Source organism: Cyprinus carpio, chromosome A10, assembly GCF_018340385.1.
Source record: "Cyprinus carpio isolate SPL01 chromosome A10, ASM1834038v1, whole genome shotgun sequence".
Taxonomy (NCBI): Eukaryota; Metazoa; Chordata; class Actinopteri; order Cypriniformes; family Cyprinidae; genus Cyprinus; species Cyprinus carpio.
This window is the reverse complement of record NC_056581.1, coordinates 13,186,431-13,209,230: the sequence shown is the minus strand read 5'-3', so window position 1 is coordinate 13,209,230 and position 22,800 is coordinate 13,186,431. Positions and strand designations below refer to the sequence as shown.

The window sequence follows — 22,800 nt, the reverse complement described above, 5'->3', positions numbered from 1 at the left end:
CTTTTAATACAGTGCAAGTGTTCAGGATTTTTTTTAATAATGTTTAAATCGTACAAATTTTTTGACCTACCATGAGCACAGATTACAAATTATATGTTAGTGTAATTTGTAGCTTGACATTCATTAAAAATGGTGCTGAAATTCTGATTAAGAACTACACTGACCACAGCCCTGCAGAGTATTCCACTGATGGAGTTATCATTACCATTGGTACAAAAGAATCATAACAAAGCAGCTGCCCACTCCCAAAATGCATTTATAAATATCTGAATACTATAAATCAATATTTTAATGTTATTTTCACATTATTTTTTAATACAATTTTAAAATATTTGCTTACAAATTATGTATCTATTTTGAGAAAAAAAAGGGTTTTGAGAAATTGAACTGTCACTGTCACTGTTGCGTTCTATATTTCTGACCGAAAAACAAAATATCACAGGTGTGCCTCTAGTCAAAAAGAGAAACATGTTGTGGGACAATGCTGACGACATCAGGAGTCTGAGAGAGATAAGCCATGAGTAGATGGCATTTCACCAGCCCCCACTTTCTTTCCTTCTCAGCCTCGTTTTCCATCACAGACATTTTTCACATTTCTTGCATTGTTGTACTGTGTTATTCAGACAGACTGCTGGGGTGAATTACGGTGGAGAATGTGGCCACTTTATAGACCAGACCAAAGATGTGTGTGCGTTCTCACAGATAGACACCCAGACATAAACATACACTCCCTCACATCCTTTAACTAAAAAAGAGACAGTCTAGATCAGGGATTTCTTCACATTTTATAGCAATGTAAAAAAAGGGTGAGACAAAGAGAAGAGGTGAGACAGGAAATAAAAGAGTGCTTACCTAGGAAGAGAGCATGAAGAAGCAGCGGCAGGTGCAGTGCCCAGTCTTCTCTCACGCTGTGGTCCACAACCATCTCCGTCATGAAGATCACAGCTATGTTACACCTGCCGGCACAAACATGCAACAAGAACAGGGTTACATACTAAACCTGATTGGTTGTAGCATCCACTGAAAGATGTACATATACTATAAGAGAATTGTGGCCTAGTGCTCATGTGGACGATGCAAGCTTGAATCTGGCATTTCACAATCTTGAGTGCATCTCTTCTCTCCATTATTTCCCTTCCTGTCTTTGCTATTTTATCTATCAAAATGGCAAAAAGGTCTAAAATGAAGGCAAACAGGGTTAAGCGCAGCTGTGACTATGAATCACCTAATTAAATTCATGATCCATGAAATTACCGACTGGTATAGACAGACAGCTTTTAATTTGGCTTGCGCATGTCTAGACAGAAAACACAGAGGGGAGTTTATTTTTACCAGGTATTCCTGTTATGCAATTCTGCTCATATTTTCAATAACTCATGAGTTGTGATGTATATCTTCCTGTTCAGGTGTCAGCGTTAGATCTGATGAACAGTGAGATCAATTCTGCTCATATTTTCAATAACTCATGAGTTGTGATGTATATCTTCCTGTTCAGGTGTCAGCTTGAGATCTGATGACAGATTATATTAGATTACTTATAAAAATCCCAAATATGTTGTTGCACCACCCCTGATGCATGCCTGACCATCTGTAAGTCCCTCCTGAAAAATCAATGAACGTCAGAAGGATGCTGGTAAGAATTGCTGTCATGTTAAATGAACAACAGTTCCTCTCTTGTAAACGAAACAGAGTTGTGGGTAGCTGCTGTAAAATGCTACAGCAAACTAACACAAGTGGGTTTTATGGGATTGTCTTAGTTAAATCCATCTGCTACACGTGAACAAAAGCAACTCTGTAAGGATGAGTTTATGGGGTGAATCCATGTATGTCTGTGTAAATGTTTTTTAAGTAGAAACACAAAAGGGAGAAAATTACCTAGGACATTTAAGACTTTTAAGATCTCATTCAGGCTGACTTTATTAAAATGCAAAGGAAGTCAAAAGCAGAAGGAAGGCTCAGGTGGTACCTGTGAAGGGGTCCCCGTGGGGTGATGGTCTCAGGCAGGTAGTCCACCAGCGGGGCCCAACAGCCTCCGTTCACAGGCATGGGAAGAGGCTGAGGTCTGTTACTTTCCAATACACTTATCAACCAGGCAGCATATGGAGGCAGAGGGTCATCTGTTAACACACACAACAGGCATTACAGTAAAACAGAATCATTAAACATAATAAATGGGCATTAAACATTGACTTCAGAAAAGCATTGACCACAGAGTGATATAAAAGATATGAAACTGGCACAGCTTTGTAAGGCACAAGAGTCAAATATAAAGTTTAGCACCACTTTACAACAATATTTGACTACAGAATGCTGGAACTGACCAGAATCAAGCATTCCAGAAAAGCCCTATAAAAGAGAACATTTTGAAATGTCTCTATAGCTTCACAAACAATTAATGTTAAATCATATTTATCATTTATCTACTGCTACTCACAAATCAGGCAACCAACTGGACCTTATTTACACACGACACTGCTCCACTGATCATGTACTGGTTACTCCACTGCACACCTCACATCACTTCCTCCTCACTCTTAACCTCAACATGGTTCCTGACACATCACTTACCCCTCCACATGTCATCTATTGATGTAACCTACGCTCACTCTCACCCTCCCGGCTATCTGCAATGGTTTCATCTTCGCTTCCTTTCCCCTAAACTGTTAGCATCTTTTAATGCTAACAGTGCTACAGATACTTTCTGCTCCACTCTTACATCATGTTTAGACACTGTTTGCCCCTTGTCTTCCAGGCCAGCTCATACCACCCCTTCAGCCCCTTGGTTATCTGATGTTCTACGCGAAACATCGTTCTAAGCTTAGAGCTGCTGAAAGGGTGTGGGCGCAAATCCAAAAATACTACTGACCTTAATGTGTATCAGTCACTCCTCTCTTCCTTTTCTGCTAATGTCTCCACTGCTAAAAAGACATACTACCATAACAAAAATTAACAATTCATCTAACTCTCGCATGCTTTTTAAAACATTTTCCTCGCTCCTTTGTCCTCCTCCTCCCCCTCCTGCTTCATCTCTAAAAGCTGACGACTTTGCCACATTTTTCATTGAAACATCAGTGCACAATTTTCCACACCACACTCCACAATTCATCAAGCACATCTCACCAGCAAACATACACTCAATCACATCCTTCTCTTCACTCTCTGAGGCAGAAGTCTCCAAACTCATCCTTTCTAATCATCCTACTACTTGTCCGCTTGATCCTATGCCATCTCATCTCCTTCAAGCCATTTCTCCTGCAGTTGTACCTGCACTCACTCACATCATTAACACATCCCTTCATACAGTTGTTTTCTCCCTCATCATTTAGACAGGCTCGTATAACTCCACTCCTTAAGAAACCCACCCTCAACCCATCTCTTTTAGAGAACTACAGACCAGTTTCCCTTCTTCCTTTCATTGCAAAAACACTTGAACGAGCTGTGTTCAACCAAGTCTCTACCTTTCTCACACAGAACAACCTCATTGACAGCAACCAATCTGGCTTCAGAAGAGGACATTCAACTGAGACTGCCTTGCTCTCAGTTGTTGAAGCCCAAAGACTGGCAAGAGCGGAATCCAAATCTTCAATACTTATCTTGCTTGATCTATCTGCTGCTTTTGACACAGTTAACCACCAGATCCTCCTGTCAGCCCTACTGACAAAGGGCATCTCAGGAACCGCACTCCAGTGGTTTGAGTCTTACCTATCAGATAGGTCCTTCAAAGTATCTTAGAGAGGTGAGGTGTCCAAGTCGCAACATCTAACTACTGGGGAGCCTCATGGCTCAGTTCTTGGACCACTTCTCTTCTCTGTCTACATGGCATCATTAGGTTCTGTCATTCAGAAACATGGCTTTTCATACCATTGCTATGCTGATGACACTCAACTCTACCTCTCATTCCATCCTGATGATCCATCGGTAGCTGATCGCATCTCAGCTTGTCTAACAGACATTTCTTGCTGGATGAAGGACCATCACCTTCAACTCAACCTTGCCAAGACAGAACTGCTTGTGGTTCCAGCAAACCCTTCGTTTCATCACAATTTCTCCATCAAGTTAGGCACATCAACCATAACTCCTTCAAAAACAACCAGAAACCTTGGAGTTATGATTGATGATCAGCTAACTTTCTCAGACCACATTGCTAAAACTGTCCGGTCTTGCAGATTTGCTTTATTCAACATTAAGAAGATCAGGCCCTTTCTTTCGGAACATGCTGCACAACTCCTTGTTCAAGCTCTTGTTCTGTCCAGGCTAGACTATTGCAACGCTCTCTTGGCAGGTCTTCAGCCAGTTCTATCGAACCTTTACAATTAATCCAGAACGCGGCAGCAAGATTAATTTTAATGAGCCGAAAAGAATACACGTCACACCTCTATTATCAATTTGCACTGGCTACCAATAGCTGCTTGCATAAAATTCAAGGCTTTGATGTTTGCATACAAAACCACCACTGGCTCTGCACCCTTTACCTAAATTCATTACTTCAGACTTATGTGCCTCTAGAAGCTTGTGTTCTGCAAGTGAACATCGCTTGATTGTGCCATCCCAAAGAAGCACAAAGTCACTTTTACGGACTTTTAAATTAAATGTTCCCTCCTGGTGGAATGACCTGCCCAACTCAATCCGAGCAGCTGAGTCCTTAGCCATCTTCAAGAATCGGCCTAAAACACATCTCTTCCATCTTTATTTGACCCTCTAACTTTTTCACTCACTATTCTAATTCTATTTAAAAAAATAATAATAATAATAATTCTAACTACCTTTCTAATCTTTTTGTATTCTATCTATTTTCTTTTCATTTATTATACAATTAAAAAAAAGACCTCTAACACTAGCTTGCTCTATTCTTTTTCTATTCTATTCTGTTTTCTTTTTGTTTATTATATTATTTAAAAAGCCTTTGCTACGTATACTAGGTTTAGGCTAACTGAGACTTGTTATAGCACTTATATATCATTGCTCTTTTGTTGTTTTTGATTGCTTCCATTGTCCTCATTTGTAAGTCGCTTTGGATAAAAGCGTCTGCTAAATGACTAAATGTAATGTAAATGTAAATTGTTTTCATTGTTTTAATTTGTTGGTTGATTTGGATATGAGTTTCTACAGCCAAAATAAATAAGGAAATATTTCTAAAATGTTCTTGAAATGTCTTAAAGTATAATATAATGTTACTATTTTATTTTTACATTTATAAAAAATAAATAATTCTAAATAAATGACAATTTAGAACTAAAAAGGATTAATACATTAAAAATAAATAATAATACATTTTAATTAATTAATTAATTATTTAATTAAAGAGTAATTTCAGTCTTTTACTTCATATGACCATGTGGTGTGATGAGCTGATTTAGAGCGCATCAGAAAATTAGCTTATCATTCATCTCTATTAGAGCTCCATTGTCATGACAGGTATGTAGGCAGGACACAAGCTGGCAGCTCCCACACCCAAAACTCACAAATATGAGTGCATAACTGGTTGACATGCACATGCATGAGAAAAATATACAGACAAAAGCATGTGTCGTGACCTTAATTTCAGTACCAAATTCCTTAATACGCAGATGCAATGCTCTAGTGAGCATGTATTATTGGTATATACAGTATGCGCCAAATGGTAAGTCACATGTACAGTTGTCAGCTGTTTGAAATTTAAAGCTGTAAAAACAATGAGTGTAAATGTATCCTTAGTTGTACTGTATGTGTCAGCATGTGGATTGTCAGCTGTGAACCATCTGTTGCTCTGTTCTTGTAATCTGGGGAATTACTGACTGTAAACCTATAAAGTCTGGAGTTGCACACACGGTACTGTGAACCGCAAAGTTTGTCCCTAACTACGTCCATAATACAGCTCAGATGAAGAACTTACTTTTCTCTTCATCGTAAGAACCTCCTGAGCTGTTGCTGTATCGTGATTCCAGGCGGTTATGAGCCCGGGCGGTGCTACTCAACCTGAGAAAATGTGTGCACAAAACACATGTTATGGAACATAAAATGCACATGCATTTTGACTTAACATGTATAAATTGACTGTTTAAACAACCTAATAGCGGCTTCTTATACAGCATATCCATGGTGGATTAAAAACTTATAGCCCATATATGGTGGAGAATTTAGTGTATATAAAAAAAATAAAAATTGTGTAAAAAATAATAAGTCTCTCTCCATATTTAAGTAAATCAAAGTACATAAAGGAAGATGTACCTCTCTTCATTCTCTCTAGTGATCTTTCCCTCATCTGTCCCCTGGAAGTTTTCTTGCCCAGCCACTACCGTATTACTGCTAGATGTTGTGCCTTTGCAAACAAACAAAAACACGTATTATTCAACCATTATTAGGGAATAATCATAACAGTACATTGGGCTATGAGATTTCGCTACAATACAACCCAGGGTTCTGAAACTGGATGGACCAAAGCATAGTCTGTCATGCTCAGCTGAACTAGTACTACATTTTATAAGCACCTATATGTAAATTTATAGACCTGAATTATTTATTAATTGAATAGTGCTTCCAGCAATTTATAAATTATAGACCTTTATTGTTCTAAAAATCTTAAGTTTATTCAGGGAATACACTTTTTTCTGACACTGCATTCTCAAAAAATAAATGCTGCTAAAACCCCACCCCAAGGATTCATATGTGCTTCACCTGAGGCCACAACGGAGGTTTTGTTGCTGGCAACAAAACGATTAAAATGGTGGGTTGTCACAGTGTAGGACCACTGGGTTTACTGGGTCTGTCTGCTGAAGCTCAAAGAGCAGCTCCTCCATGGTCTGAATGGTGTTGTTCCGACACAGATATATCACCACTTTTCTTAATCTAAAAAACAGTTCAAAACAAATTTAGTCCATCATAAATGTCTAATAAAATAACAGTGTTGGTAAGAGTGTCCATATGTGTGTTTTCCTTACATATGGCAGCAGTGTAGTGTCACTGCTGACTCCGCACAAGCTTATGAGGAACTGCAGAGTTATTCTTCAGGTTGTTACTCCACTTGTCATTGGCCACAAGAGCATTCCCAGGCATTCTCCATCTCAGGACCTGGGACTTCATCTCCATACTGATGAGAAACCATACAAATCATCTTAGTTGTTTGTTGAATCTTTAAAGGGGCCATTGTTTTTCGACACTTTTCAGCATTGTATTATAGCACTCCATAATAATTGTAAATTATTAAATAATCATAATTTGGTTTTCCTCTTCATCTCATCTATTTTCAGTCTAGTAGAATCAACTGAGATTAAGAGCTAAAGAGCTATTATTTGAGCATTTTCTTTCGTATGAGTTAAGTCATTACCACAACTGGATATTTACGCAATAGTGAAGTGCCTCTCACCTTTGCAGTCATGAACATGAGGTTGTTTAGGACCAGAGAGGTGGCCTGCAGAGAGCCCCAGCCGTTGCCTTTGAGCCTGTGCGTGATTCCCAGGTTGTCAGCCTGCTCACGAGCCTCTTCCTCTGGAGTGCAAGGGCTGGAGGTTGGGGGGAGCAGTCCTGTATCCACAAGCTCTATGTTATTCAGCCAAGGCAGCAGGTAGGTCAGCATGATCTGTCTGCCGTTAGGGTGAGTGGTGGAGAACCTCTGGCTGACCTCTACATGTGAGAGATGATTGTGGTTTAAAAAAAATAAATGGGCAGGTTTAGTTGAAAAGTGAGCTGCATTACAATAACATTCTTTTGCATATAGGTGTTTATTTGCTTTTGGTGGGGGGCAACAGTTTTTGGTGACACATCCAAAACATCTGGCTAAGAGGTATTCCTTGTAAAGCATGAGTAAGTGTGTCCAGACACAGACATGCACACCTTACCTGAGAAGAGAGGCAGGGTGAGTTCAGGATACATGCAGGCCAGCTGGTTTGAGAGCTGGAAGAGAGAAACACTGTATAGTGGCGGTAAAGGACCATGCGTGCCATACAGTATATTTCCTGATTTTTGTCCCACAGTCCTCTTTGAGGGTAAACGGACAACTTGGACTCCAGAACCTGAATCACACACACAAAAAAAATAGGGAAACAATATTTTGGAGCTATTTTTGGAGAGAAAACTAGTATAAACATTTCTGACATTTATATAAAAAAAAAAAAAAATATATATATATATATATATATATATATATATATATATATATGCATATATAAATAAATCTTTAAGCCATTGAAAATACAAGAAATTCAAATAAAAATCTGAACTTGACTTGAACTCTGACTTGAAAAAAAAAAATCAAATACCTGCATGAGCTGCATGGATATCTCATAAATCTCTCTACTTGTGTCAGATGACTTAAACAACACCAGATTCAAAAGGGTCACAATGTCACATGGATAATTCCTGAACAGTAAAAAAAAAAAAAAAACACAGATTAAAAAAAATATGACCTGCTTTCTGGAAAAAAAAAATCTTGAAACGTCATTAAAGGTAACCTTGCCAATGATAAAGGCTCTAATTACCTGCTACCGCACACAGTTGCAATAGCTTTGAAGCACCCTGAAGCGAGCTGGTATGATCCAGTGAAGCAGCGATCCACAGCCAGTTAAAAAGATTCACCTGATCTGGGGTTCAGTTCCAGGAGCAAGATAACAACCTCACAGCCCAGCCGATGCACCTGTAGCCAGCGCGGTGATAAAAGCATGAGTGTTTAAATGTGTGCTTTTCCCATGATCAAAGCCAGAATTAAAGTTATATCCAATCTGATAGTCATTAATTTTAACTTTAATTGCAGGCCTAAACACATAAGATAAAAACTCATGTAAATGGCTGACAAACCCAGCAAATAAAACAAAATATGTTCACAGGCCAATCCTGACAGGCTTGTTGTTTTAGTTTTAATAACAGGTATTAAACCTGATGAAAAAACAGCTATAAGATTTAAACAGGAAGCCTGTTCAACATCAACAGGTTAAGACAAGAACTACAGCTGACACAGGAACCTTTCCAGCAATAAAGAAAGAGCGAGTTGTGAATGCTTACCCGGAGATCATGGCAGGCTAATATATTGTCCAGCCACTTGTACAGGTATCCGTCTGAAGAAAGGCCCACAGTTATCGAACACAGGGCCACAACATAATACCGCTGACATAGCCTGACAACAAACCATGTACACACACAAACGCAGCATTACATCAAAGAACATCTCATATCAGAGCTCAGTGGTTTGGAGCATGTGGAGAAACCACAGTTCTGAAAGGAATAAGACTTTTAAATGAATCTTCATCATGAGACTGAAATTACACACTGCTCTTAAACTTTACACACAAGTTAATTCTGTCTAACAGCCCTGATCCATTGTGACACACAGAATATGCTTTTCACGCCTTACACTAATAAAGAGGTCGGGAACTGCCAAGTGCATGCCTTTTCTGAAACAAAGAAGGTGCAGAGAGAGAGAGGTTGGGGAATTTTCCGCAAGACACCCGCCAGTTGTTAATTGAGCATTACAGGTACTTTCCAGATTGGATTTCAGACGTTTCCACTTGATATAGTGCTGTTAACATAACTCTATCTCTCTTCTTTCCTTCCAAAGAGACGAACGGCACCGAATTGTGAGGGTAAATTCAAAACTTCCTCTGTTCTCTTAAACTGCGAGATAGTTCTATATGCCAAGTATGAAGGGATAAAGACTTATTTGATAAAATGCCTTAATGCTGATTCTCTGAAATGTCAATGAGCAGATTTTTTTTTCTGGGTTTACCTTCAAAGCACAGTACTGGTAGCGTGTGATCTGGTGGTTGCGATCACTATAGCGGTCCAGAGGTGTGAACATGACACTGAAGGGTCCGGCCCACTGGCTGAAGAGAATGAAGAGGTGATGCCTCAAGCTCTGCGGGGGGAACAATAACCGCCTGTTGTGGACTAAAGAGAAAAACACCAATGAGACCTGAGGAAGATTCTAGAATATATTTTTTTTACTCTCAGCATGGTACAGTGTAAAACATAATATCTAAAATTAACTGGTATTATTCAAAGGTATGTACACTACAGTTCAAAATGTTGGGTCGGTAAGATTTTAAATGCTTTAAAAAGACAATTCTTATGCTAACCAAAGCTAATAGTGAAATATTATTACAATTTAAAATAACTTTTCTCTATGTTAATATATTTTAAAATATAATTTATTCCTATGATGGCAAATCTGATTTTTTTAGTAGCCATTGCTGGCTTGGTAATCAAGAAACATTTCTTATAATTATAATACATGAACTTTATACAATTTTTTTTTTTCGCTGATGAATTGAAAGCTCACATATGAGTTTGTTGTATCTATTCATAAAAATAGCAATATCCATCTATTTTTTTCAGTATGTCAATACACTAAAGAGCCCTGCATCACAACCAGCTTTTAAATGTGAGAGCTGGCTGTGACGCAGGGCTTCTGGTGGGCTTACGTAGGCTGCCTGTGTGTTAGAGGGGAATGTTGTGCTCTGCTGGTCTGAGGGTTTTCTTGGTCAGTCAGCACGTATTAATCAGAGCCAGAATAGTTCTATTCATAGCTTTGCTCCTGGGCCTCTAATAAGTGACTCATTCGTGTTAGAGCCTACTGAGACTTTGAAAAGGCAAAATGTTTAGATAAATATATACTATATCAACGGCTCTAATTATGTCAGCTAAAATATCTGACCTGCTTTTCATTATGGTCTTTGGGTTTTCTGGAGTACATTTGGGAGCACTATGAGTACACTGGGAAAGATATTTGAGATGCTAATGGAGAAACATGTGTGAATAAAATCCTGAAATAAGGATATTCAAAGTATTTTCTCCATGTTTACCTGGAACACACTGGATGAGGTTGGCCACCATTCCACTGAAATGAGCTCTCATGTCTTTCAAAATGTCCAGCTCTTTGTCATTCTCTGCTTCTAAGAGCATCCGGGTCAGATCCACATACTCCAGAAAAAGGGCTCCTAGAGCCAGGGAATCTCGTTCCACATGCCCCATTGGTACAGGCAGAAAAAACAAAAACAAAACAAAAAAACAGAGTAAAACAGATGCACAAGGGATTTTTACAAGACATTTTCCCTTTCCCCGTTTTAATCCAACAGAGTTCAAAGATTTTGTTGTGACAAGAAGATCTGCTAAAAAGTTAAAACCAGGATTTGATTCTACGCAAGTCCACAAAACAGGTCCGGGTTGAGTGTTCTAGGTCACCTGTCACTGATGACCCCTGAGTCGCAAGAAGCTCAAAGATACGCAGCAGCGCAGCCGGAGCAGATCTCTTCGCTCTCTACGCTTCTTATTCTAGAGAGACAGAAAGAGAGAATAACATGGAGAAGCTCGATTTCAATCTAAAAATGTGCATGAACTAATATTGCCACTGCACTATGGATCCAACAATACCCACTATGTTATCTACAGGGTTTCCAAAGAGATGCATTAGGACAGGGGGAGCACTTACCTCAGGCCTCCTCTCCAGAGCTTCTTTCATTAGAGGATGGAGTTCTTCCACCAGCTCCCTAATCAAACACACATGTATGAAACAGTCATGAGAAACCCGCAGCATGAAAGCAACCACAAATATTTTCATAAATAAATATATTTTTTTGCTCCAAAGTCTGGTGTGAATAACCCTTTATTCTGCAATGTGTTGCTATGAATTCATGACAAAATTAAAATTGATATGTCTATGGTTGAAAAGTTACAATAAATAATTTTCTGCTCAGTGTTATTGTAGTATTTATTTATATATGTAGTCTTTATTCATATTTTTGAATGACCTTTTAGTTTATATTTTCAGTTTTCATTTGGATTTAATTTTAAGTTGTTATTAAATGTATGTGCTTTTGTGATTTTTTATTTAGTTATTTTTAGTTTTAATTTCTTTTTCCAGGTTTAGTCATTTCAGTACTTTAACTTAAAAGTTATTTCAGTTAGTTGGGAAGGCAGTTTTATCAAATATTTATTTTTTTTATTTCAATTTTATTCAAATGACTGGAAACAATTTTTTAGATTTAGTTAACAATAACAGCACTTGGCCTGTGCTTCAGTAAAAACATGTCTTATAGAATCTGTAGACGTTTGTCTACTTCTAAGTAACGGCCACACGTCAGAATGGAATGACAATCATCTCTGCTATTTTGTTTGAGACACATTACTTGGCTTGCTTGCTATATCATTTGCTGTTCTCAAACTTCTCACATTTGTCAAGCTCCCTCACTGTGTATGGCAAAAGACCACAAAAGTGGTTGGAGTTGCCAGAGTTCTTTGATATATCTGCCATAAAACTGCCCTGGTTCAGGAAATAACTCTATGAAAAATATGAAAATCAGTTTTTTTGGAGAAAAATTATGCTAAATAGCTTATTAGAATGAAAAAAGAATCTTTTTAATTAAAAACAATACCTGAACACAAGGGAATTTGTTCGCCCAAAGCCTAGGAACGAGAGACTCTGTGATCTCTAAACTCTCCGATCTCATGAGAGGAACCAGCTGTTTCAGGAGCCACGCCACTGATGGTGGGCCTATCACCTGATCATAAACACATAACATGTACTCATGACATCACAGTTCTTTTATTTCCCCAAATCATGATTGTCTTACTATAGGCATGACGTACCTGTGTCATATGTGACACTGCCATCAGGTGTGGTAGTAGTCATGATTTCAGGGTGTAGAGGCTTCAGGTGACCTGGACTCATGATACTAGGTTTGGCAAACACCAAGGCACAATATCAGGTTAATTCCTCCACAAGCGTCACATAGCCATCGGCTGATCCAGGCGTTGCTTGGTCCCTTTTTGGCGTAAACAGGACTGCTGCCAGGGAGTACCAGAGAGAAAGGAGGTCAAAAATCATTTCCACTGGGGACATGAGTGTCTGTCTATTCTTTAAAGTCAGATTTTTTCTGACAGTATTCATGCAATAAAAATCATCAAAACTGCTATGAATGGCAAGTTTTAAGAGTCAAGATAATGTGAAAAACTCACTTTGGGTCAAACACAGCTGCATAAGCAGCTGTAGGCGTGTGAAGGCGTAGGGCCAGGCATAGCTGAGCGCCATGGAGCAGTGTTAGGGAGGTTTCCCGGCCCCTAAGAAAGCTATACAGGCAGAGCACCCAGGGGTCCTTCACAGACTGGGCGAAGATCCACACGTGAGACGGGCTCTTTACGTCATAGTGGCTGTTAACCAGGCGGGCATTCCAACTCTACCAGCCACTGCAGGTCCACGTGATGACTCATGGGCAGGGTTGCATTCACAGAACACAGATTTTAATAGCTGATCTTGAGCAAGCATGCATGAGTGTTATGATTCTACAGACACAAAACATATGGTAACCGAGTTTTATAAAAGCCTTGTAGCACAAATCGATTCAATGCAAGTAGAGGTCAATACAGAGAGCGACACATAAACATATGGATACACAAACAGAAACACATCCGCTGGGCTAATGGGAAATGCTTACAGAGTCAGAAACGGCCACATGGACGAAACTCTCCAGCACGCTGGGGGCCAGTTGGGTCCATAACCTCAATCATGGATTTATCGTCACCCTGAGAGCAGAAATCACATGCCCAGCCATAAGGCTATTGTTTGAATAATGTTTGTTACATTAACAGGTCTTCTATTGATTAGTACTGTATCTGGTATCAATCCACTGCATGTGTATGTTTAGGATTGATTTAAACTGGTCAAATGACATCAAATTCAATACAATCAGTCAATAAGCTTGAGTGCCAACCTAATGTTTCATATCTTCTGTATGTTTTCAATTATTTTTAACTATGAAAACTAATTTCTTTCATTTCTATTCAATTCTCTTTTTCCATGCGATCTTACTCTATTTTTTTTATTTAATACATCTATTTTCTGTTCTATTTTACTTGTTAATAGTTCTGTTCTTTTCTATGTCAATTTCATTTTTCTATTCTATTGTCATTTTCTATTCTGAGTATTCTAGTTCTATTATATTCTATTATTTTTTCTATTCTGTTATCCTTTTGTATCCTTTACTCTTTTATTTTTTCTATTTTATCAGATTCTATTATATCTTTCTGTTCTTTTTATTGCTTGCCTTTTTTCTATTCCATTTGTCTGTTTTTTTTATTTCTTACTCTTTCTTTTTCTAATCAAACTGATTCTATTCTGTATTCTGGTATTTTTCCATCTTATTCTATTTTTATACTATTTTTTCTGTTCTATTTCTGTTGTCAATGGACAAATCAGATTATATTCTATTATGTCCCTTTCTCTTTTCTTCTATTGTGTCTTTATTCTATTTCCTTTTTCTTTTTATTTCTTTTCTATTTTGTCTTTTTCTATTTGATTCTTTTCTATTCTGTCTTTGTCTATTCTATTGTTTTTATTACATTCTGTCTCTTTCTATAATATTTTATTCTACATTGTTCTGCGTAGTTATGTTCTAATTAGCTATTTGGTTTAATTAGTTAGTTGTGTTTAGATTTTGTTTTGTTTTTTGTTTTTCTGGCCTAATCTGCTAAAGTTCCAGCAGTTTGTCTCACCTCGGCTTGACCGATGGCTGTAAACAGGCAGCGTATCTCTCGGAGGACAGACACAGCCAGTTTGCGGGTGCTGGTCTGGCAAAAGAGCACAGCAGCAGCAGGGCCAGACCCTCAACAGCATGCAGCACAGTGGAGTGAGGACTGCGATCGGGCGGCAGTCTGGAGCTCCCGCTGCTCTGAGCTCCCATCTGAGGTCAGCAAGTATATACACATACACACGATCATACCCACAACTCCCAAGAACTGTTTACACTGGCTAAGTAAGCATAGCCAGCAAAGAGAAAATTTTCATGCAAAATATCAAGCAGCACATAATGCTGATACCTCCGCAGAACGTTTTCCAGGCGCCTGTAGCGCCAGCCTCCACTGTGTTAGGAAATGCAACAGCAGTTTAACAGACGAGTCCTGCAAGCCCTGCTGTGTGTCCTGCACTTCACGCAGCAGGAAGTTAGTGTACCCAAACAGCACGTCTTCTCGCCAATCTGAGAAGTCCAGCAGCAGACTCTGCAGGGAATTCTGGGCAATAAGTCTGAGTTCATCATCCATGTGGACCGTCAGCCTGCAGAACGCAAAAAGAAAAACAATAAATAATGATTGAAGCTTTTTATTGCATGGTAGGTTGTTTAGTCAAAGGGTGTATGGTGAACCTCACCTGGCCAAGAGATCGATGAGCTCAATTTTGGACAGGCCATCTGGCAAGATTCGGGGAATGGCTGCAAACACAGACGTCCGGAAACAAGTCAATCTTCGGTTTTCTCTCACCGCTGACAAGAAGAGAGAAGGGAGGAGTAACGCAAAAAGTAAACAATGAGAGAGACAGAGAAAAGACAAACACAAGGAAACAGGAAAGAAAGAGAATTTCAAACTTTCCAAAAACAGGGTGTGGTGTGTGGGCTGAATGTGACTCAAAAGTCGTCTGGTTTGTGAGCTATCCCTTCAACCCACTCATGTTAAGCTCAGAGATAAATAATAGTGGAGACAGGCCAGAACCAGCTGCTTACGTGATCATGTCCTCAGGTTCCTTGTCTAAGCATCTGGGCATTGGTGAGCATCATGCAGCGGCCCACCTCCTTTTCCAAGTGCCTCAGGATGTTATCAATGGCTTTCCTGGACCTGGGAATAATACAGTGCCATACCTGCAGGGAACGGCATAAATAATACAGAATGTAAAATAAAAATACGCAAAAATGTACAACAACAAACTCAAGCACACACCAGGCAGGTGTTCGCCAATATAAAGTGCCCTGACCTATAAGCTTTGCTTCCTCCTCAGTTAGAGTTTTGCTGAGGTAGGTTTTTATTCTTCTTCAAGCGTGTTACCAGAAGGCAACAAAGTGGCCCCTGTGTTCGGCATGGGTGGTTCACCATCTTTCTGTTGCAGGTTTATCGGCTATGACGAGGAATGCTCTCAGAGCGATGTTCATCCTCTGGAAATACACCATACAAATATTCAGAAAATAAATCAAATATGCAATTTCCTCATGACAAGATCTCAACTCGGTCTAATCGGATAATGAATGTGTTTTTTATGTGTTTTTTCTGGCTATACAGAAATTTTTCCAACACTCAGCAAATCAACATATTATTTTAGTTCTATAATTCTAATCCTTAGGTTTAGGTAGAAACAATATTATAATTAAGCTTTATTTAAAAATATTAGAACATTTGAAGTAAACATGCGGGTGTGTTTGGTGTGTGAGTATAAACATTACCTCTGGATTTAAACTGAAAAGCTTTGGCTGATTTTCCAACACTCAGCAGGGGGGGGAATACATATTAGTTCTTTCATTGCAAAATCCAGCCTTTCCTGTAGTAAGGATAGAAACAAAGATGATATTACTGTGTGTCATACGATAAAGCCATGACACAAAAAAAAGACGTGCATATGTTTCTTAGATGCATATCATATGTATATAGGTGTCAAACCTGGGCAATGAATTGATTATCTTGACAAGATGTTGAGCGGAATGTCTCTAGGAACGACGCTCCGTGAACCCTTAGGGAACAGTGTTGATATGATTGAGGTGGGAGGCGGCTGGAATGTATAAAATAATAAAATATGTCATATTAATAGATGTCAATCATCAGAATCAACGTTAGCAAATCTTATTCGTAATCATCACTGTCAGTGTAATGCATCTGAAATAGCCATCATATTTCTTATATTACAAATATATTTCTTAAATTGTGGCTTGTATGTTTCTGATTTTCAATACGCTACCTTTGTGTTGCAGTGTTGCTTTCACATTTGATTCGGATCATGTAGACCCACAGCAGCCGGTAGAGAGATTCAAGTGCCCCCGGGCCATTTTATGGTCTTTGTTCTGAAAGAAGAGCACTTAACTATAATTTCTAGTTATATATATATACTATATATATATATATATATATATCTATATATATATATATATATATATATAATATATATCTATATACTTATATATATATATATATATATATATATATATATATAATGTAATCTTAATATATACTTGAGTTCATTTAATTGTATTGTTTTAATATATTACACGTATATCAAAAAATGTATTCTATTGTAAGGATGTTTACATATTTTACTGGCAGACAAATAAACTGATTAAAATCATTTTGATCAACGTTTTTTTATTTTAAACCTTATCTGTTCTTTCATGTTTGGTGTTTCTTTGCTTTGGAGTTAATTTTACTTGGATTTTTGACCAAATGTGGGCACTGAAGCGAACTGGATCTTTTTCCTACAGGTCAAAACCTTCATTACATAAAAAGTCAGCAGCTCTCAGACTAACTGCAGCAGACTGCCGCAAGTACAATATGACAACTGAGAGACCCTGAGGGATAACAGAAAATCAGATAAGAACTGAATGCTTGAAATAAAGATCCAGCATCTTTTAAACATTTTTCCCAGAGAGTCTCTCAGTGCTGCCCTTCATGGTGTTATTTTGCACCTCCTTTCATTTGCCCCACTCATTTCATTTATTTCATTCTTTCATTCTGCCTCTCTCACACCCACACACAGGTACAAAGACTGAAGTGCTGAGTACAGACTGTACAATGAAGGGATGTAAAAGCTAATGATAAAGGATTATCCTGTCCTACCTGCCTCTTTTCAAGCAAGAAACAAAACATTCCTTCAATTTTCCTGCCCTCCCTTTGCATTTCACACATTTTTAACAGCTATTTGCTTGTAGCTGCTGCCACTTTAAATATCTGTGCACATGACTGATGGGCTCCAACAGTTAAAAGAACTTGCGTTTACATGATGCTTACAACACTGCCTTGCACAACAAAACTGCATTCAATTTTTTCCATGTGAACTGCTGTAATATGCCTCATCCACAATGTGAGGAATTGTCAGGTCTGCTTTATCACACAAGCTTTGTGGATCACAAAGACTCACTTTCAGGGTTTGGACAGGCAGTTGTTGAGGAAGACGTGCCATCTGTTAGAAAGATCTGCTTTTGGCTCACACACAGCAGACACGTTACCAAGTGGATACAGAGCCTGAGAAAGAAAAAAAGACAGATCATGATTATATTATATGTCCTTAACAAGAACTATGTAATCAATGACTGAGCAAAGACAGTGAATCAATCTAGTACAAAGTGTATTCAAATTGTTCTCTTCCCCTAAACCTCTTTATATCTGTAGCAATTCTGACACACACAGTTCCTACAGAAATCATTATAAATGGTAACCACAATTCCAATCAAAAATACCACAGTTCCAAAAAGTGTTACTACTAATAAAACTGTGAATGCTTAGTCAAAGCTATAATCAAAAAGTTATAAACAAAGATTTTAAAAAATTATTAGGCAGCTTAAAGGAGGTAAGAATTTAATAACGTGAAAATAACTGGGGCAACCATGTTAATATGGTTTCATTAAAATATTTGCCAAAGAGAATGCCTGATAGCATATTCACTCTTAGTATTTCATATATGTAAATTATTAAAAAAAATTCATATTATTTATTTAAGGGTATTATGGGTACTTGGGGGTTGGGAGATACACTTTGAGAAGCACAGCTCTCAAACATTTTTGGAAAGTACTTTCCTGTCATAATTACTTTTTCACTTGAGTTGTTATCTTTAAGCTGGTTTGTAAAGTATTTAGTCGCAATCTGTGGCAAACAAATCAACTGAAACGATGTCCTTTAACAAGAATGTCAAAATGCACAGCTCACACACATCACACAGCTATTGTGTGCCACGGGTTGGGAATGCAACTCAACAGTTGTGTTATGGGAAGTTCAGAACATTTTTGAAAAACTGTTTAGGAGATGGTCTATTTGAAACATCACAGAAACAGCAAAAAAAATGTCAGCTATGAGCCAATGGATCCATTACTGTAGATGCATCTCCGTCTACTGCTTGCAAGCATCAAAAAAAGAGAGCAAGGACTTGCCAGAGAGTGTTTCGTCTTTTTCTTCCTGGATGACAGTGTCTAACGTTGTGTCGTAGAGGGTTTCCACAAAGTTTCTCAAACAGGGCAACATTCACCCACCTCATTCTTTACCGTCGCACATGAGAAAACGTCACGTATTGAGTGCATGGAGTTACAGTTGGTGGCTTACAGGAAAAAAATCATTATTACATTTTTTAAATTTGCATATTCTGTAAACTTTTTCTTAAATCACAATTTAGCGCATAGATAAAAAATACATATAAATATTTATTAAATACTTTAGCTTGGGCAGTGCTTACTATAGCAGAGAGACAGCTGTACTTACTGCGGCTACAGGGACGAGTATCTCTACGAAGAGTCCAGCCAGAGATGTGTTTAATAATGTCCTTTCTCTTTGCAACCTCCAAGAAATACTGAGGCACACTCCCTATAACAATAAAATAGAAAAGAATTTCTCCTCATTTACTCATAGTGCGGACCCTGTTTGTTGTCAGTTAAAAGGTATAACATCTGATAGAATTGTTTGTACCTGTGTACGCTGTCATAAACCTGGAAAGAACGCCTTCAAATCTTCCCACTGGGTATCATTTTATAAATGCTACGAACTTAGACCCCCATATGAGGGTTATGGTGCTCATGGACCACATGGGTCTCTGTGTCCTTTCGGCCTGTTCTCCTTCAACTCTGATATGAACTTCTGTAGTCTTTCGTCCTCCCCACTGTAGGAACCTGGGAACAAACGAAGAGTATAGGTATTTAAAATTTATTTTTAAAAATAATTCACCACAGCAAGATTTTATGGTATGATTCCACACAGTTTGCGCATGTGGAGTATAAGCTGTGTTGCTGGTGTCTTATCTATTTAATGCAAAATCGTATCTTCTGATTAAATTGCCTTATTATGGTAGTCATTGGTTAAGTCTAAATGAGTAAATACAAATGTAATTCTGAAACTAAAAAAAACAACGAGAATCGGCACAGATTTACATTCTACCTTTGTACATAATTAAAAAACACTACCGACTAGAAGTATAACACTGCAGTATACCAACATGGTTTTCCTGCTGCCTTGAAAAGCCATTCCCATGTCTACATTTAGGACAGATTGACGCAAAATTCCTGACTTTTTTTAGTCCTATTTTTAGTTTTGTCTTTCATTTGAGGGCTTTTCCCTCAGTATGCATTAAATATATGCGACCAATTGCAATTAAATCGCAAATTAATTGCCATATCAAAGTTTACGGATGTGGACGGCCCAAGTTTTAATCCTGTCCATCCCTCCCCAAAGTCAGCAGATTGTTGTTTAGGCCAGACTTTGGATGTTTCTTGTACACATTGTTTTAAGGGAGTGTTTCTTAGTGCTTTTCACTCACGTCTGACAGAGGGAGAGATCTTCATCTCTAAGATTTATAAAGGCATCTGGAGGTGCGAATAGGGATGCAGCATCTCTCATCTCTCTCTGCAAGACTCGATGTTTGGTTTTTAGGTGAGCGACAAACAAACCCGCTAGTTTTTCCTTCCCACTCAGAGAAATAAAGTAACAATGGTTAATTTCCACTGTACACACACTTTTGACTGAATTATTCTCTATTTATCTTGTACCGTGCTGGGCGAAGATGCGACCCAGCAGACCTAGTATTGTGTCATTCTAGCTTCCACAGAGACACATGTAGACAACCAGGAATTTAAAGACTTATTATAAGTTGCTCCGGCCACAAGGACCTTTGTGAGCCATATTACTGTCCAGCAGATCTGGCAACTACATCATACTGATTAGGGAGAAACTCCTCTTTTGTGTGCTACTGATGGAGCTTCCTGTGAGCATGATGAGACGCCTTGTCTATCAGGGTAATGGCCTCCCATAAGTGCTTCAATTTAACACTAGAACACTCTTGTCGGGCCGCAAGTCTGGTTCGACTACTACTCATCCATTATACTGTGATGAGATGAACTTTAACAGTATGGTGTCTTATGTGTGAGGGGTCGTATGAATGTCAGTTCGCGCGTTCAGTAATGTACAAGTCTGAGCCCGAGCCCAGAACACGACCTAGCCGGGTGAGAGGGGCAACCGACCCTGGCATAACCGAATCTTGCCCACGGGGTAGGGTGCGGTTGTGTTTAGCCCAAGCTCCAGTTACCTGCAGGAACAGATGAGAAACACCATCATTCTTACCATCCTCTCGGAGCAAAATCCAACTTCTGGCTTAACAACACTTACATATCTACAGTAAGTATATATCTCCCCACATACGACTGAGGTGTAAATATAAATGATGTAAAATGCTTATTAGGCAGATTTACTTCGCCAACTTAAATGGATCGTTACCCCAACCACTCGTTTGTACTTGTATAGGTGTTTGAAGGCTCTGAGTTAATGCGCGTCTGAATTACGGGGCCATGGGACCAGAAGAGGGTGGGAGAGGGATCTACAAAGAAAGTGCAACGAAAACTCAAAGGATGAGTAAAAAGACATAAAGTTAACAAAGGAAATAATAGAATATAATTAAATATATTTAATTAATTTATCTATTTATTTTTTTACTTTGAAATAAATAAGTACAATAAACAAAATGTAAAGGCATTAATTGAAATTCAAATACTATGAATTTTTTATTTAAAATTTAATTAATTATACATTATAAATATAATAAAATTGTAAATACATTGTTTCTGGCTTCCTGTGGTGTATTGTGTTTGAGACAGGTTGTCAGTTTTTGTGGCCCTGTTGTAATCATACCCCTACCTGTTTTCTAAACCCTCAATAAGCACCAGTGAGAATATGAAAGTCTATTGCTCTAAGTCGCCTCCTTTCCATCAGATAATCTTCTGCTTGTTCCTCCGCTAAAAGAGAGAAGGAAACGAGAAGAAACCAAGTAAATCACATTTTGGATAAAACAGTCACACTGCCTGCTTGCTTAGTCAATACTACAAACTTCGCTTTCCAGGTTTTGATTTCCATGAGAGCTTCTGAAGTCCTCCTATGGGGCATGTATTTGATTTCTGCAAGCACTGATGTAACCAAACCTAACTGGCAATGACGCAATTAATGTGGGACTACGGTCGAAGTGGACCTGAGAACTCCCGTAATCAACCCTGCTGAGGCAATTTCTACCTTGACCTTTACCGCACTACACTGCATCCGCACGGGGCAAAGAATTTAGGCGCAGGAAATAGCAAACTCACACATCAGGGAACCACTTCCTTACAAATAACCTTATTACAAACAACATTATGTACGAAACAAAGGCTTGCATCACAAAATGTTCACAGGAGGAAAATCATGATTCCACCAGGGACTCATGCTAATCTTGTTAGCGCATCTACTCAGAAAACGCCCCAATCATCAACAGCCCTTTAACTATTGCATGGTTCTAATGTCAGATGAAGCTATCTGTGCAGTGCACTGAAAGTAAAGATGTGTAATTTGCGTTAAATGAGGCAGAGCATAAAGCTTCCCTGAAAACACGACAGCAATCACACAAAAGAAAAAAAATACACAACAGCATTCTAAACAAAACAAAAAAAAATATAACAACCCATATCAGTATAATAAACACGACAACATAGAGAGCGGTTCTAGCATAATCTAGGTAGCACACGTTAATGCAAAAAGACATTAATCAGATTATGCTGACTTAAAGACTTGTAAAAAAGATTTGAGAGAAATGAATGAGCAGATACTTGACATTGTGTGCTCTAGTTGTTTATCTCAAGTATACACTAATAGACAGGGTGCAAACTATGAAAGGCAAATACCCTATAAGGATTCTTAGTTTGTCTAAGAAGAGTTTACACACTCCTAATGGCCCATTCCAGTTAATATTAGAGAGTTTAAAAAAAAAAAAAAAGGTTTGAAATGAGTACGTTTAAATCTAGGTAAATACTCACTTTTTGGACTGGGTGTTTGCACGGGGCGATACTCGTGGACTCGTCTTCCAAGCCGTTC

The 22,800-nt window shown here is 38.4% G+C and overlaps 1 pseudogene; it reads right to left on the bottom strand.

The window, feature by feature from the left end:
• LOC109071535 overlaps positions 1 to 18,958 on the bottom strand; it is a 34,207-nt pseudogene extending 15,249 nt beyond the window's left edge.
• Positions 18,959 to 22,800: the final 3,842 nt, after the last annotated feature.